This window comes from Chionomys nivalis, chromosome 3 (genome assembly GCF_950005125.1).
Source record: "Chionomys nivalis chromosome 3, mChiNiv1.1, whole genome shotgun sequence".
NCBI lineage: Eukaryota > Metazoa > Chordata > Mammalia > Rodentia > Cricetidae > Chionomys > Chionomys nivalis.
The window spans coordinates 9247375-9266396 of NC_080088.1; the positions used below are offsets into that span (position 1 = coordinate 9247375).

A 19022-nucleotide genomic window follows, 5' to 3' on the forward strand; every position below is an offset into this window, starting at 1 on the left:
GATCTTCTTTAAAATGTTTGTCTTAAAAATATCACTTGGTGACTCTCAGTTGCTTATCATGTGTCTCCGTTTCTTCTATTGAATAATCTCTCAGTATGTTCTTGCTTGATGAGTGATGGAAATAATGAGTGCATGCAGAGAAACGCAGTTGGTTGAACAGCCAAGTATCCCGTATCAGAGTATTCATCATCTAGCCCTGGCAGTAGCACTAATTATCATGTCACTTGAAATAAGCCTCTATAATTGTTAATATTTTAACAAGGGGCTTCATGCTAAATCAGTGATTTCCAATCCTGGTTGCTCGTTACAATCCTCCGGAAAGCTGTTTTAAAAGCATTTAATTTTAGGCTGTATCCCAATTGAATTAGGTTCTTTTTGTGTGAGCACCTGGCGTGGCAGATACATAATTTAGCCATTCCAGGTGTTTCTGCTGAACATTCAGTTTGGATAGAAAGAATTTCTTTTGTTTCCAGATTGATTATGTTGCTTGTTTTCCTAGAAAGGAGAATGCTCTGCTTTATCTGAGTAGGTGGAATGTTCTCTGCTCAGAGGAGCTCTGGACATGTTTATGGTTACTGAGCATGAAATGGTTCTCAAATGTTGGAGATGGCTCTGGTTTCTGTATTGATACGTTAACCTCTCTCCTTTTATAGTATATTCAGATAAAAATACTTACCAAACTAAATGGAAACAAATGACTTTGCTCTAATAATGACCAGAAACTGGGTCTGAGACTGAAAGCAAAAGGCTCTCCTAAAAAAACTAGAAGTCACATATTAAATCCTCATACATACAAGGCAGGATTTCAAACATTTCTTACGTACAAAAATAAGTAAGTCCCAAGAAGACTTTACAATAGAAACCTTTATGACCTAGATGACTGACACATGAAGAATAAAGTATCTAGATAAAGATGGAACTATATTTGAGTCAATCAATTTGCGGGTACCAGTCTGCTCACCATTACTTTAGAGTGGTGGGATAGATTAATTCAGTTTGGACAAAGAAAAGTAACAGCCCCTGTGGGAAAGCTGCTTTGGGATATGTGGCCTCTAAAAGAAGTTGGCAATTACCCTCAAATAATTTAATTTTTGTTTTCAATCTGAAATTTGTGGACTTGTTATCATAGACTTTAACTACCAAGACATTTCAGTTACCTATCATATGATCAAACAAAACCTCAAAATGCAATGACTTAAAGCCACAAGGCTGTTATTATCATTCTATGATGTGGTCAAGAATTCTAATATGGATTTTCTGGGCTTTTTGCCTGAGAATTTCTTACAAGACTTCAGAAAGGGATTAACTGGGAACAGTTCCATAGGCATCTGAATTGGGTGAGGACTGTCCTCAAAACTTAATCACATGAGTGTGGAAAGAAGTCAAGTCTATGCTTCGTGTTGGATTGATTGCTGTAGGAATTCCTACCACCAATAGCCTTTATGTTCCCCACCCACTTGGGTTCGAGAAGAAGATTGTGACCTGTGAGTTTACCCCTAAATAAATAACCCTCTATTATACTCAATTCTGAGCTAGTGTGGGATTTCTTTCAAGCGTCCTTCTTCATTTGATGGCTTGCCTTCCCGGTAAAAGCCATTTCTTACAACTTGGGCCTTCCACCTAAGGGTGTATAAAAGGAGTCTAAGTGTTAGCAAGACAAACGATATACTCTTACAATTTGATTATGCAAATGACATTTTGTCACATTTTCCAATCCATTAGAGACAAGTGATAATTTTGGTTTAGATGAGAACCAAAACAAGAGTGTGAGATGCAGAAGATGTAGGTCATTTAGCATCTATTTCAGAAGAATGCTTGCCACTTATGAAATATGTATGGAAAACATACATCTGGTCATGGCTATTAATTTTCTTTTCCTTGTGCCCTGCGTGTCCATGAATTCCTTAGTTGTCTGGTTGTTGTTATGGCTCTAGCTCTGGCTATTATAGCATCTAAATTTCTTGAGGAGACAGATTATCATTTTCCTACTTTATAAATTATGTGGTCTTGTTTACATTCAGCTCATGATATACACTAATAAAACTTTCACAATGTAGGTGATGTTCCAATATTTCTTATCAGCTTTCTCTCTCCTTGACATCATTTTATCAGGTGTAAGGAGTTAGTCTATGACCATAATCTTTCACCCAGTCATACTTTGAAATCAGAACACTTGACGGCACTATTCTTAAATAAGGCATTTATAAATAATGACATTGGTTTTTATAACTTCTGGTGTTGTGTTGGTTATATAATTTATCTTCTATTACCTCCACAAGGAAGAAAATGCAAATGAGTTCTGTAATAAACTTACTTAGCTAAGCAAACCTGCTATTTTTCTTCATTAACACACATCACGAACTTTATAGTCTTTTATACTTTATTGGACCTTGTGATTCCCACAGGGATCTGGTCTTTTATGCCACATAAAAGAACCACACTGGATGATGAAACTTTATAGCTTCACACCACGCATGTCTTATTTATATAAATATGTACCACTGAATTAGGAGAGCCCTGAGAAAGTTCTGTGCTTTTCTTTCAACTCACAAGTAACAATACAATCATCACTCAGGCTGCTTTCAGATACAGCACAAGCTGATGATAAGGCAGGTTATCTTCAGCTTCACAAAGAGAAGTTGTCAGTGCTCAGATCATCCTTTCAGGAAATAGTTATTAGGTCAAAATTGTATTAAAATAAAGACCAATCAGTAGCAGCGTGTTGGTAAGTATTATTAGATTTGAATAATTTCATGATTTCCATTCACATAGTTAGAGATTTAAGGAAGGGGTTGTCATGTGTGAGTTATCAAGCAACATGCAAGGTCATATGCTGAAGTTATTTTACATAAACTTTATAAGCACATCGATAAGGTAGAAATAACAGTTTAATTTATAAATGAAAAATAAGGACATAAATCACAAAGTTAAGTTTTCAGTCCAAGGTGATAAGATTTTATAGTAGCTGCCATGTTGCTGAGGTTCTGACTGGGTTCCTTTTGCAGGATATTTGTACACTGTGTGAAGATGTATTACTGTTATTGATTTAATATAGCTACATGGGGGGAGGTTAGGCAGGACTTCTGGGCAGAGAGAAAGATCCAGTGGGATGAACGTAGGCACACAGGAAAAAACAGGGAGACACTGAGGAAGTCGGACATACATAATGGAGGAGAGGTAAAGAGCCATGTGGCAGAAAGTAGATTAATAGAAACACATTAGTTTAAGTTATAAGAGCTAGTGGGACAAGCCTAAGCTAAGGCCAAACTTTCGTAATTAATAATAAGTCTCCATGCCATTATTTGGACCTTGTTTAAAGTCTTTGCCATACCTTTCAGGCTTGTGTGAAATTTACTATTCTGGTATAACATAAGCCATTCTCAGAGTTTGTCTTTTCAGATTTTACAGACAGTGAGAGAGTCTGCAAACAGGCAATTAGCTCAGCATCCACACTCTGGGATTATGAATGACACATATCTATTTTGTCTTGTAGCTTTTCTGTTCCCTTGAATGAATTTTCATCTCCCCCTCTTTAAAAAAATTATTTTATGTATGAGTGTTTCACATGCATGTATGTGTGTCTACCACATGAGTATCTGCTGCCCATGGAAGTCAGAGGAATGCACAGATTCCTTGAACCTGGATTTATGTATGGATGGTTGTGAGCCACAATGTAGGTACTAAACCTAGGTTCTCTGAAAGAGCAACAGTGCTCTTAAGTGCTTAGCCATCTTCCTAGCTCCTAAGAATTTGCAGTTTATTTGCCCTGGATTTAAAACTGTGCTGCAAGATAGGAATCATATTCCTGAAGAATTCTTTAGTCTTTCTCATTATATTTTGAAATGCCAAAACCTCAGCTTCAAAGATTGAAAAAAATGTATGGTCTTTTTTTTTTCTATGCATTTTATCTTTCATTTTGACTTAGCTTTCTTCAAAGAGTAGAACACCTGCCTTTACAATTTGTTTGTTCTTAAATTTAATAATCCATAGAGAATGGATTATTTCCATTCTTTCGTTTCCTGGCTGCCCGGACCCAAATAATCGCACAGAAACTATATGAATTACAACACTGCATGGCCAATGGCTTAGGCATATTCCTAGCTAGCTCTTACATCTTAAATTAACTTAATCCTTTAAAATTTATGTATTGCCATGAGGCTGTGGCTTGTCAATAATGTTCTGGCAATCTGTGTTTGAACTTCCTGCCTAGCTTTACTCTGCTAAGCCATTGGCTGAAACAGCTTTATTCATCAACTAATAACAGCAACACACACAGATATATATATATATATATATATATATATATATATATATATATATATGAACATCCTACATCTCGACCCCATATGACCCCATATGTTAAGGCTGGGCAATGTGACTCAGTATGAAATGTAGGGTCTGAAAAGTCAGTATAAGAGTCAGGGACAGTCCTGCTCCCACTGTTAAGAGTCACACAAGATGACCAAGTTACACTACTGTCATATATATATATATATATATATATATATATATATATATATGTGCAGAGAGCCTTGGTCAGTCACATGCAAGATCCCTGGTTGTCAGTTTATTATCTGCCAACTCCTATTAACCTAGGTTGATTGATTCAGTGAGTTTTCTAGTGGTGTCCTTGACTCCTATGACTCCTACAATTCTTTCTCCCCTTCTTCTATAGGAATCCCTGAGGTCTGCCTAATGTTTCTCAGTAAGTCTGTATCTGTTTCCATCAGTTGCTGGATGGCCAGTTCCTGATGATAATTAAGATAGGCACCAATCTATGAGTATAGCAGGATATCATTAAGCATCAGTATACTAAGACTTTTTTTCCTCCAGTCAAGTTTGGTTCTATCCTTTGTTTCTGTGTCATCCAGTCTGTAAGTCCTAATGCTCCAGACAGTGTCAGTGGTGGGTTTACTCTCCTGGCATGGGTTTTAGCAATAACAGATATGTAGCTTGAATTACCTGTGACCAGGGAAGGCTTCAAGTAGAGGGAATGGAACACTATCCCAACCACATAACATTTGACCTGTGATGTGGGATTCCCCTCTGTACGCTGTGAATACCATGGGCTAATAAAGAAACTGTCTTGAGCCTGTGCAGGGAATAGAGGTGGTTAGGGAAAAATTAACTGAATGCTGGGAAAAAGAAGGGAAAGTCAAAGGAGAAGCCATGGAGCTGCCACAGAGACAGACAAGCTGAAACTTTGCTGGTAGGCCATGACCTCGTGGTGATGCACAGATTAATGGAGATGGATTAAATTAAAATGTAAGAGTTAGCTAATAAAAAACTCAAGTTGCATGGAAACCTTGTGGGAGGGCTGAAGGGGAGGGGAGGAGTAGGGAGGGAAGCAGAGAAAAATGTAGAGCTCAATAAAAATCAATAAAAAACAAAACAAAACAAACAAACAAACAAAAGCTAAAGTTAATGGACCAAGCAGTGATTTAAATAATATAGTTTCTGTGTGATTATTTCAGGGCTGAGCAGTTAGTAGCCTCCAGAAACTTACCTGTAATCTATTGTGTTTATGGGATATGCTGGTATAAGAGTAGCCTAGATATTGTGGGAGTGGCAAACCAATGACTGGTCTAGCCTAAAACCCATGATGAAGTTTCTTAATTACAGTGCACAGATAACTCAAATTGGAACCAAAATAAAAGCTTTTGGAGGAAAAGTGATGGTCTTACCTAGCTGTGAATACCTTGAACAACTTTCTAGGTAAGATAAGTTCAGTAGTGTCTCATCTATTAGGGAGCAGTTAATTGTTCTTCCTGGGTATATTAATACCTAGCACTGTAAATCCAGCCCAAACTCCATGGCTGAGGAGATCATAGGCCCTAGGGGTGAACATACTATTGTTGTTTAACTAAATTGTCATGGTGCCAACGTATCTTCTAAATATGTATGTTTTTACCTGCAAAAAAGTACAGCTCACAGACTTAATCAGAGACGCATCCCTTTGCAATGACGGGTGCTGATATAGAGATGCATGGTTGCTCAAAATGCTGAGAATAAGTCAATTCTTATAGAAAACATTAATACCACCATGTCTAAAGCATAGAGGTAGAATGAATGTAAGAGCCAGAAGACAGAGAAAAGACTGGAATGATGACTCCTGGGTATGACACAGTTAGTGCAGTGACGGTCCTTCAGTAGCCCGCAACAAACTTATGCAAGACTGAGTGCACCAATATTAATCAGTGATTGAGAAGGGACAAATAGAGCCCTGCTACTCCGTACCAAAATACTAGCTGCTGCTGGGTTTGGTGTGTGTATGTGGCAGTGTGTACATGTGTGTATGTGTGTGTGTCTGTATGGCAGTCTGTGTGTGTTTGTGTAGTCACTGTTCACTGTTCTCAGTTATATGCATACTAGGTACTCATCAAGCTGCAATGTGTAGATCCAAACCCATGCCTACACAGATGATTTTGCTTAAACTCAATAGGTCTCAAAACAAAACAAAAAACCCAAAACATGGAGATGTGAATGTTTGAACGGGAGCTGTAGGAAACAACAGGAAGGCTTAGAAAAGGCTGTGGGTTAATCAGAATGCACCACACTAAACAATATGTCTAAACTTCAGAACAAGTCTACTTTAGTCCAAAATCAATGATCTGATGTAGGAGACTAGAGAAAATGTTGTGTTCTTTGGAACCACAATGACTGAATATTCCTGTCATTTTATCTTAGCATTGTCATTTTTCAAAGCATATATAGAGAGTGTTCTTTTCTTTCTGATGTGTCAGAATCTGTATTTGTTGTTCATCAATGTAGACAAAAGTTTTTGTCCCACCTGGTCCCACAGCCGTTCAGTCCTAAAGAAACACACAGAAACTTTTATAAACTGGCCTCTTATCTCAGGCTTATTATTAACTAGCTCTTACAAATTAAATTAACCCATAATAGTTATCTATGTTTAGCCATGTGACTTGGTACTTAGTAAGGCATACTCATCTTGCTTCCTCTGAGTCTGGCTGATGATTGCATCTGTCTTTCATCTTCCCAGAATTCTCGTAGTCTTATTGCCCCACCTATACTTCCTGCTGGGCTACTGGCCAATCAGCATTTTATTAAACCAATATGAATAACAAATTTTTATACTGTATAAGAGCATTATCAGACAACAGATCAACAGGCAAAGGATTCTAAAACTTTAAAATAGTTACAAATAGAAACAGGGGTCACCTTATCTCTTATTATTAAATCATTAAAATCTGAATTTGTAAGTTGTTGTGGTTGTGTCCTAAAAGGGCATGTGGATGCCATAAATACTAGTACCTTAGAATATGAACTTATTTGAAATGAGTGCCCTGGTGTATATCAGTAGGTAAGATGAAGTCACCTAATGCTATGATGACTGATATCTTGATAAGAGGAAAAGAGATACAAAACTAATTAAGAGAAAATGTGGAAAGACAGAAGCACAGCTGGAGTTAAGAGTCCAAGAATCAACGGCTGCAAATGGCTGCCAGCAACAATAGTAACCAGCAGGGAAAGTAGGGAACAATTCTTCCCTGGAGATGCCATGGCCCAACCAACATCCTGACTTTGGTGACTTAGCTCCAAAATGAAGTGGATAGATTTTAAAACCATCCAAGTTATAATACTTTTGTCATGTCTGTCTTGTGAAATTAATAGATTACTATGCTTTTTATTTTGTTTTTCCTAGAATTATCTCTGGCTGTTTTGTTTTTAATTGAGCCTGAGTATCATGCAGCCAGGCTGGCCATCAGTTCACTAGGTGAATGACTTTGAACTTAGATCCTCCTGTTTCCACCACCCAAGTACTAGGATTACCGCTGTACAAAACCATGCCTCATTCATAGGATGTGGGGAGTTAAACCTGGGGCTTTGTGCATGCCAGGAAAGCACTCTAGCAACTGAGCTACAGCCCCATTCTTATCTCTGGTATTTAAGTTCTGTTCATACATTGTGTCTAGAAGTCAGGGTGAAAGGAAAATACATTTAATCATGAAAGGGAAAAAGTAAATAAAAATCGAGATCTTATTACTTATTTCATAAAAAGTTAGAATATATTAAGTGGCTCATTTTTTTCTCGTAAGCATATGTCCATTCCTATGGGATATATAAGCTATAGTACAGTAAAATTTACTTTTGGATTCTAAACGATGTACTTATAATATTTATAAACTTGAATGGAGGAATTAAAAATATGAACAATGTTTAAGAGGATTAATTAAGCAATTTTTTAAAAAACGGAAATGTAAACCTTCTAAAATTTGAAGTACCATAAAAGTCATTGATAACAGAGCTAAAAATAAATTTGACAAGAGGGGCTGGGATTTAAATGCTGAAATTTGCAATTTAAATTTTCAAATCTGAGGAGTTGTAGGCAGAAGCTGCCTCACCCATGGTGGTCAGCACAGAAGGGCTGCCGAGCAATGGAGACACTACCACTGGTTATAGGCAGTGGATGGCAAGAGTAGGCTCCTTATCTGTTGAAAGTGAGTTGACGAATCATGAATCGTTAGGTACCTGCTTTAACTTTAGCTTTTTAATAGAAGCCACAGGATAGTTCAACCATAGTAAAATGAGTGTCAGAAGAAATATCAGCCCCATGGTAACTGTTCATTAACTTGGTGCAGGCCTTAATAATCCCCACCATAAACATAGCCTGGATGTCCAGAGTTTTATCAGCTACAACCATTGCCTCCAGTGCAACATCAGTAATTGCTATGGTATAGAGTACTGAGGTATAAATACAGGCTATAAAATAATTCATAAATGTCCAAGTTTACTGTTACTATATCTATGAGTTGTCTATACCACCAAGACCTGGTGTGGAAAACTATAGGACTCCAATTTTTCTTTTCAGATTTATTTATTTAATGTATGTGAGTGCCCTGTGCATGCATATCAGCATTCCAGAAAGGGCACTGAATCCCATTGTAGATGGTTGTGAGTTACCATACATTTGCTGGGAATTTAACTCAGGACCCCTGGAAGAGTAACCAGTGCTCTTAACTGCTGACTCATGTCCCGTCCCAGGACTCTAATTTTTAATCTTACAATTTGTGTCAAAATAATAGTAAATTCTTCTACATGTAAATGAAGTTTTTAAACAAATGTATACTTATTTATTTGTATGCCTGCATGCATGCCACAGTATGGATATGGAGATCAAAGAGCAATTCATGGGAATTAGTCCTCTCATTCCATGCTGTGCTCCTGGGGATCAAGGTCAGGTCATCCAACTTGGTGCTAATCATGTTTACCAACTGCACCATGTCATTGGCCCTGAGTGCAAGCTTTTAAGGCAGTTGAAATACTTTTCTTAAAAATATAATTTCACAGTCAACTAAACACCTTTGTTTACTCAATGACTCCAAATGATAAATACACAGCCTACATGGGAGTACATAGTTTCATATAGGCATTGAACATATTCATTTTGGGGGATGAGGAATTGAGTTAACTACACGAATGTGCCATCAGTTTCCTTTATATTCTAAGCATATGCAATGTGTTTACTGTGGTTGAAAGATGGACATTTTCAGTATAGTTTTTCTCATGCGGCTTCGTGACACATCTTCATGACATCAGGCTGAAAGCAATCATCTGAAGATGCAGTATAATGTTTTTCTCTGAAGAGGTTTGGATTTCATTTTTGTTGAGATCCCATTCTCTAAAAATAATGATTCCAGCTCCACACAGCAGAATTCAAGTATGTAGCATTTTTAAAACTATACAGAAACATATGAAAAGAATACAAAATCAAGCATTTGCAAACAGGGATGTCGGGAACAAATGTTGTTCTGTAAATAAGCCTAAAACTGAATCTCAAGACAAAGTGATTTAACCTAAAACCCCTCAGATATACTTTGGATTGAGGGCACATCAAAGCCACGTTCATCACACGTTTACTAGGATCTTGGCAACTGATATGCAGAGTTGCAGCAACACTGGGCTTTGCAAAATGATAACTACCTATAAGCTTACAAGATGACAGGCCATGTCAGAGTTTATGTGAACTTTTCATCATCGCTTACATGACACATAGATAAATGGATAATAAAACTATTCTTCTGGGTGGAAAATAGTCAAGTATGTGACGAGAAAATAAGATTTGTTGTTGTTGCAGGAATCTGATTTAAAAAAAATGATGGGGAAGTTTTTGAGAATGAATTCCACGTGGAACTAGCATCTCTAATCTTCCAGAAAGCTCGGCAGAGCAGAGTGGAAGGGAGAGGAGCCAAAGTTGCTGTAAAATAAAGTGCTCAACACTGCAAATTTCTGTCATTAATGAGTCAGACAAGGTACAAGGCATTGGCCATCTTAGTGATAACTGACTGGAATAAATTTAAAAGAAATAACATGATGTTTTAAGAGGGAAGAAAGAAGAAGAGCAAGAAACGAATGAAGAAATCAGTGTGCAAAGACTGAGGGATGTGACTCATCCTACAATGAAATCTAATTATATTCATTTCTCAAAACAGAGCCTGCAGTTAATAATGGATCTCTTTACAATGCACTACTAATGATGGATCAGGATACAGTTAAGATTTCATTGTGTCTGTATTGAAAATCACTAACCAGAACAAAGCAATTGATTTTGTGCTACAAACTTTGCATCATATCCTGATTTTGATGTAAGACCAAGACAGGGACTATAATCAGCTGAAGCCAGTAACTGTTAAACTCCTTGTGACTATAGAAAAAAACTTAAGTCTGAAAGTCAGCTGAAATGGCTTATTAAATATGACCTATCTACATTTTTGGGTATGTGACTTGTACATACTCTCAAGTATGTAAGGGTCTTGGCCTTCCAACAGGAGCCTGTTGTGGCCAGATTCTGGGGTTTGGCTTAGGAAGACATTTTGTATATTTGCACAAAGATGTAACTCAAGTTTCTTTTAATTTTGTTTTGCTGTATGAGACACTTGCTCATATTCCACCTTAAAGAACAAAGATCTTTTATTTGACTCAGTTGTGCTCATCTATGCTCCACTAGGAGTTAGCTGACTGTTTGCCTCTTGGTGACTAGAGACCCTGGGAGCCTGCTTGCTCTTGCAGTGGTGGATGCAGGAGGGCACTGCCATGAGCAACTGTGACCTTGCTTGTAAAAAGGGTTGGAGTTTTTCTTTTGTTCTGACTGCTCTGTCCCAGATAAACACACAGGAACTTACATTAATTACAAAATGTTCCGCTTATTGCTCAGGCTTATTACTAACATGCTCTTAGAACTTAAATGAACCAATCTCTATTAATCTATATCTTGCTACATGGCTTGTGGTTTTGCCTTTCCTCTAACATCTTGCTTCTCCAGTGACAGGCTACTATCTCTCTCTTCCCCCACTCCCCTTTCTCTCCACTCCACCACCCTTCCTTCTGTATTTTCAGTTTGGTTTTCCCACCTAGCCTTATTCTGCTTTGCTGTAGGCCAAAACATCTTCTGTATTAATCAATGAGAATAAAACTTATTCTCAGCGTTCAGGATTAGCACACAGCATTTGCTATTGGTATATCTGTTCAGATTTGCAGACAAAGCTTCAGTAGTTGTGTTCTTCTGGGTATTTTTTCTGTTTTATCTTTATTATCTAACATGTTAGCATGCAGTTGTTCATGGCATTCCTCATAGTCCCTATACTTCTTTAAGTAAATTGTAAATGTCTCTTCCCTCAAGTATAATTTTAGTGGTTGCAGTTTTTTCTTTGTACTTTGTTTCTGCAACTAAACATTATGCCCATTTCAATGATTTCTTTCTCCCAGAGAGATAACCTTGGTTCCATCAATTTTCTCTGTTGATTCCTGTTTTTTTTTTTCTTTTCATGAGCAAATACTATTTATTTTAAGACATCTGCCTTCCTTGGATTGAGAAAACATAGTTTCAGGAGTGGAGATAAATTAAAAGAACATTACTTATACTTAAATGTTTTCAGAAGATTGCTGGTAACACAGACTGTGGCTGCAGATATGTTCTAAACACCAGTTCATGCAAAGGAAGAGTCATCATGGCAAGTAGCAACCTCAGTGATCCTAGAGATTCCTGTTTTGTATTTTATTTATTTCCATTAATTATTATTTTCTGTTATCAACATTATTCAGTTCATAATTTTTTCTTTTAGCTTTAGTTTCCTAATATTTTCTTTTAGAGTTCAAAATAGTATTAAAATACATGCTTTTGACTTTTGTAAATTTAAATCAAAGTTATTTGTTTTCTGGCAAGCATGTTATTGTATGTATTAATGGTTTAATATGTATTTCAATACATATATACATTAGGTAATGCTTAAGCAGTCGGTTGAAACAGTATCTCTCCAGTAATTTCTTTATGGTGAAACACTGAAACTGTTCCTTTTGGGGTTTTACACTACACCATCATATGCATTTGTTTGCAGTTACCTTTATGCAATATGTCAATGGAGCTTTCACCTATGGGTGACTTAGCAGTCACTAGTCACTCTCCCATCTACAGCCTCTGGAGACCACAATCCCATTCTCAGGTTCTTAGAGACCAACTTTTATATTCCACATAGGGACAGGATGTCTAGTATTGGCCTGTGCTTGGCTTCCCAGCCCCTCTCTTTTCCCACCTCTCTTTGCCTGATTCTTTCACCCTTCCTCTCATTCCTCTCTTTCCTTCTTTCCCAATCTTAATTTTTCCACTCTCACTTTCTCCGTTACTTTTGTTGTGTCTGTGGTAAATTCCTTTACATTATCATTGCTTCAAGCTGCTTCATATGGTTGCTGTTTTTCTCCTAGGCACAAAGTGCCTCTTTATTCACTGTATTGATATTTCCACCATATATATCTATCAAGAGACTAGTAACATCTCTGGGAAGAATTTTCTCACTTCATAGTCAAATATGTACAGGTGTTTTTATTTCTTTCCTTCTCTCTAGTGTTCTGATTACTTACTTTATGAAAGATGTATCAATCATAAATAGCTTAGTGCTATTTAATTTATATGAAGCACTCATGATTTCCTTATCTGAAGATGTCAAAGATCAGCAGGCAAGTACAAGTAACTTCCTGCTCTCTATTCTATACTATTGTTCTATATGTCTGTTCTTTCATTCATGCCTTACTAACTTGATACCTATGCCTTAGTTTTGAAGTTCATATGTCTTTACCACATAAATTTGTTCTTTGTCATTATTGTTCTAACTATTCTGAACTTTTGTGTCACAATCAGCTTGTTGCCTTAAAGAAAATAACTTGCTGGAATTGTATTGACTTTCTATTTGTGTAGACATTTTTCTTTCATCTGAGTTTTATTGTTTTCGTCCTTTAGATTCTGTGCATGTTTTGTTGTATTTCTACCTACTTGCTTCAGTTCTGAGAGATGCTAATGGAAGAAATATTGTACTTTCTATTTCAAATTTTCCCTGTTTCTAGTTGGTACATAGAATGACTATCGACTTTTGTATATTGACATTATATCTTATGACCTTTCCATAATAATTTATTTGTTTGAAGAATTTGTTTAGTCTTTTATATCTCCTATCTAAAGTTGACATAAAAGTCTATAAACAGACTTTTATTTTTTTCCTCTCTAATCATATGTGTTTTACTTTCATTTTTTGTCTCATTATTCTAGCTACAAATATAAATATGATATTGAAAAAAGTCATGTAAGAATCTTGTCAATTTATGCTGACTAAAGATCTTAGGTGGGTATTTGTTACTTTTTGTCCAGAATGTTCTCTTTCTCCTCCATTTATTACCAGCAGAGTTTACAGAAGCAACACAATACAGTGTGCATCCACTCTGGTTATTAGCCTTCCTCACTATGAAATCGAACAAATAAACAATTCTGCTCCTCCACCTTGATTGATGACATTGGAAACTTTTGGAAGGTTCTAAACAACATCACACTTTGTTTTGGCACAGCATAATATAAATTCAACTACTGTGGTGTGTTTTCTAAGATAATCTGTGTCTTCATTATATACCAGTGTGTGATGGTAGAAGCTTCTGATAACAAAGGAAAGAAATTTCTCCTGGAAATAGAATAGAGAATCCTTGTTAAAAAATAATGATAATGCTGCCATTACATTTTACATTACCTCATTAGATTGAATTTTATGTGCAATGTTAGCAGTGCTTTAGAGAACTCAGGATAAATATCATTTCTTCTCAGGATATGTAAACAAGGTAAACTTGATAAATATCAGAAATTAAGAACAGAGTATGAGCTCCTCACAATTTGAAAGCTCCCCCATAGTAAACACCATCAAATAAATCACAGACGAAGTTAGGGAAATTAAAGCATACTCCAGAGTGGCTCTTATCTCGTGTCTATGATTCAGATTTAGACTGTCTACTGAATTTACTCAATTTCTAAATGTTCCCTTCATTTTATCCTTCGTTACAAAACAGTGCATGCCTATAATAAGTAACCAATCTGTAGAGAAATGATGTCCTTCATCTTTGATCTGACTCCACACATTAACCTGTTTTTACTTCTATTTTCCTCATGGACAAAAGTAATTTATCTGTATTCATTTGTTAGACAGACATGGTGGGCTTGGAGTTCATGGTTTTAAACAAACAAACAAAACCATCATACTGGACCTTTAATATGTACTTCTGTTATCCAGTGAGTCAATAGTCAGTTTTTATGAATATTACATGTAGCAGAATTCTAAGCATTTATTTATGTTGTATGTAATATTGTATTTGCAATTGTCTTAGAGAGTTTCTTTTTTATTGCAAAGCTTTTTCTTATTCTTTTGTCTTCTGCATTTCAGCATAATGTATCAGATCCATCTCCAGGCAAGAGAAAAAAGGGGGGATGAAGAGAAATTGGTCTGTTGTTTCTTTACACATACACACAGACATATATATGTATGTGTATATATACACAAGTGCATATATGTGGATATAAAAATTTAATATGCAGGTATAAATGTTTCATTTAATGTATTGTAATATCTTTTGAGCCACAGAAATACTGGATTCTTTACAGAATTCTTGAATCTTTATAGGGAATTTGAATAAATCCCTTTGTTTAGAAATAGATTTGAGTCAAATCGAATGACATTGACTCACAAAACCTATTAAAAGGGATATCCAAAGTAAAAATGACCACAGAATGGTTAAAAGGAAAGAAGTAAGAAAAACCCTTTCCCCAAGCAGGCATCATTTGCTTTACAGACATTACGTCCACAGAAGGAATAAATTTCTGTAATTTAACATTCCTTTTAAAGCTTGAATTCTTTTGGACAGTCTCTCCTGCCAGTTGTGTTCATTCTAGGCTTACTCAGTTCTCACTGCTGGCGTCACCTCAGTCTTGCTTATCTTCTCCAATGCTTCTTTCCTTTTGGTTCCAAAGTTTCAGTCTGATTAACTTCAGTGGACCAGTCCCCTTGTCTTTAACGTGCACCGATGTTTTCCTTATTCACAAATCCATTCTGTGCTAAAATAAAATGGTCTTTGCCTTTATTTTGGCTTCATCTATGACTCCTTGCTTTGCAAAAGGTACCTGAAAGAATTGAATCTTCCAGGTGTCTCCAGGGCTTATTATTTCAGCTTTCAACATCGCACAGAGGAACTTTTGCAATTGCCTTTAGCTACCAAGCTAGACAGTTTGCTCTCAGTAATAATATGTTGGTGTAATTTTCTTCACAGAACTTTCTCAGAATGTCCTCGCTGCCACCACTTTGTGTGAGTGTCCCTTTGACATCTCATAATGCTCTATTTTTATAGCAGTGGAGTTTCCTTCAACAGGTTACCCTGGGGAATTTGTGAGGACTGAGGGCTATTTATATGCATTCATATAAAGGAAATCAGGTTGAAGGTTTGCAACTCTGAGATAAGTGAACAAGGAACCAATAAAGTGCAGATTCCATGGTCCATCAGCAGGCATAGACAGTGGTAGTCAGTTTCAACTTCACCCACTTGTTCAGCTTTAAGATTTTTCTTTTTGGTTCTGGAAATCAAACCCAGGGTCTCATGTATGCCAAGCAAATGCTTTGTAACTTACTCTGCTTATTTTACTTAACACTTAATTGTTTATTTTTCTTTTTAAAAAATTATTTGTTTTATTAGATCTACTCCTCCTCTGTTTCTCTTAAATCAAAAAGAAAACCCAGGCCTTCCAAGGATATCAACTGAGCACAACCTAGCACATTACAGATTGCTCTGGGGAGAATTCACTATTTGTGGTTTGTGTGGGAAGACTTTCCTTAGGAGTGGATACACACCTGAGGTTTACGTCATATTTTTGCACACTCCGTTTATGCAATTTTTTTTTATTTGTCAAAGTTTCTTTTTCAAGCGTTACATACAGAGTGATTTTTTTTTTGTTCCTTCCCTTGGCTCTTGAATTTGTCACTGTTCGCAAAAGGTTTTCTTTAGGCATTGCGTCATCTGCCAGGCTTTAGCACACATAGCAAATAGCTTTGTTTCTCCACTTAAGATCTATCTGTGGCAGAAATTCATGCTGGCCTGGCGCCAGAGAGTTAGCAAACCCTCATATCAGGACTGGATGAAGCCACCCAGTCGAATTTTTCAACTGTTTCTTTTTCTAATGATGACTAGGTCTTCATCATGACTATCTTTGAAATCATCTCTATTTGGTCGCCTCCACTCCTTATCAATCTGCCTTTAGTTTCACAGCCATGAGTTGCTGAACCCCAGTCCTGTCTTCAATGTTTGCTCCCTTTAAAATCTCTTTTTGTCCTACTGTTATGCCCAAATCCATGGGTTCCCACAAAAGCCAACAAAGGAGACCAAGTCCCATATGTAAAAGCAAAGACCTTTATTTTAATCAAGTTTGCAAACACAGTCTCTCCGCAGGTCCCACATATTGGAATGTCCCGAGAGCTCCGAGCTCAATTAGAATTGGGTTTTTATAGTAGTAAAGGTGGGGGTGAGGGGTCTCTGAGGTTCAGGACCCCTGATTGGCTGACATTTGTCTAGGGGGTGTCCTGGTGAAATGCTGGCAGGTGTTTCTATTTACAGTGCTTGAAATGCCAGGAATTTCTTTTGAATGGTCTGCTCTTGGATGGGGATCAGGTAATCTCAGCCTGCCAGGCATTGTCTCAGGGTAAACTATTGAGAGTCTAGACTCCATTTAAATTTATCGATGGCCAGAGTCCCAGGTGATAATGGTTGGAGGAAGTAAAGAACTTCCTTTCTGCCCAGACTTAGATTATCATGGCTGGCTCTCACACTAATAGATCACACATTACATAAACAAGACTTGTAAATGTTTTTCTTCACAATATCATTTTGATCTCAGTTGCTATACTTTGCCATTAAAACCTCACAGTGGTTGTGCAAAATTCCCCTTAATGATCTATGAGTCTGTGGTTACATTCTTTGGCTAACTTTGCTTTAGTTATTTTACATAATGGTTTTCTTTCTTTTCTTTCTTTCTTTCTTTCTTTCTTTCTTTCTTTCTTTCTTTCTTTTTCTTTTTAATTTTTTGAGACAGGGTTTCTCTGTAGCTTTGAAGGCTATCCTGGAACTAGCTCTTATAGACCAGGCTGGCCTTGAACTCACAGAGAGCCCCCTACTTCTGCCTCCCAAGTGCTGGGCTTAAAGGTGTGGGCCACCACTGTCTAGCCTACATAATGACTTTTAAAGAACAAAAGTTTCTAAACAATTTTTTTTCTTTTTGTACACACACTTTCCTCTGTACCATATTTTTATTTTTTTAAACTAGAAACATACTTTAAAACCCTTTTTTGGTGTGTGTATAGGATATGCAGGTGTCCTATAGCAAAACATGCAGAACTTATGTAGGTTAATCATAGGGTAACAAAATGGTGGGACTGTCCTAGATTAAAAGACACTAAAGAGCTATAACCATAAAGCACAATTTGCGAACTCTGAATAGATTTATAGTTGATTAAAGTAGCTATTAAGGGCATTTAGGGGTTAATTAGGCGACAATTTGAATATGAGTCTGATATGTAGTGGTTGAATTGTTTACTTTGACTCTCTGTCAACTTGGCTAACAACAGCAGTGAGTTCTCCACTATAGTCCCTCATCTCGTAGGTAACACCAGAACCTGTGTTAGTAAGACAGAGAAATGCAGCTGAAACTGAGCTGAAAACTTCCTTTGTGCTAGTGAGCTTTTATGGCCACAGAAGATGCTGTGCAGGAAATAAAAGACACCAATGGTCCCACCCAGCTGTAAACCCTCCAAACTACAGGGCCAACCGACAGGCTAGGTATATCCACTGGCATGATAGTGGCATGATTGCTCTGGGGAGAATTCACTATTTGTGGTTTGTATGGGAAGACTTTCCTTAGGAGTAGATACACACCTGAGGTTTATGTCATATTTTTGCATACTCCGTTTATGCAATTTTTTTTTTATTTGTCAAAGTTTCTTTTTCAAGCGTTACATACAGAGTGGATTTTTTTGTTCCTTCCCTTGGCTCTTTAATTTGTCACTGTTCACAAAAGGTTTTCTTTAGGCATTGTGTCATCTGCCAGGCTTTAGCACACATAGCAAGTAGCTTTGTTTCTCCACTTAAGATCTATCTGTGGCAGAAATTCATGCTGGCCTGGCGCCAGAGAGTTAGCAAGCAACTCTTGCTATCCACAGCTCCCCGCTAGACTAGACCTGGTCTAGCTCTGATGTTCTCAGTCAGACCCTAGTTCATCCTTTGTGTTACAGACACCTTTGTTGCCCTGTGTGAATCTTGACTGAGAGTTTCCCATGTAAAACTTGGTTTAGAGGAAACCAGGAAAACTGTGGCACCTCATGCATCAGGTATTTGCACCTAGCATTGTATTTTTAGTTTATTCAGTTTGTTTTAAGATATGGAAATCTACTCGCTAAAGTGTAAATACAGGAGAAAATAAAGATGCCAAGAGGCAAAGGGAAAGCACCGTTGTTCCCTGAGACTGAGCGCCACAGCCTCAGAGGCTAAATTCATTCTCCCGTGCCTCTGAGTCTTCCTTTCACCGACCACCGAGAATCCACACACCTGTTCTGAGTTACATGCCACAATATCAGTCTCCTTTGAGATTGTCAGGAATGTCTAAGCCACATGTTTCCAGATGTTTAGCTTTGTATCCAAAGAATTGAAGGGTTTACACA

The 19022-nt window shown here is 37.1% G+C and overlaps 1 protein-coding gene across 1 annotated transcript in view; it reads left to right on the top strand.

Moving 5' to 3' along the window:
* LOC130871708 (keratin-associated protein 20-2-like) overlaps positions 1-19022 on the top strand; it is a 114184-nt gene that overhangs the window by 28455 nt on the left and 66707 nt on the right. The gene's annotated exons all lie outside the window — the stretch shown is intronic.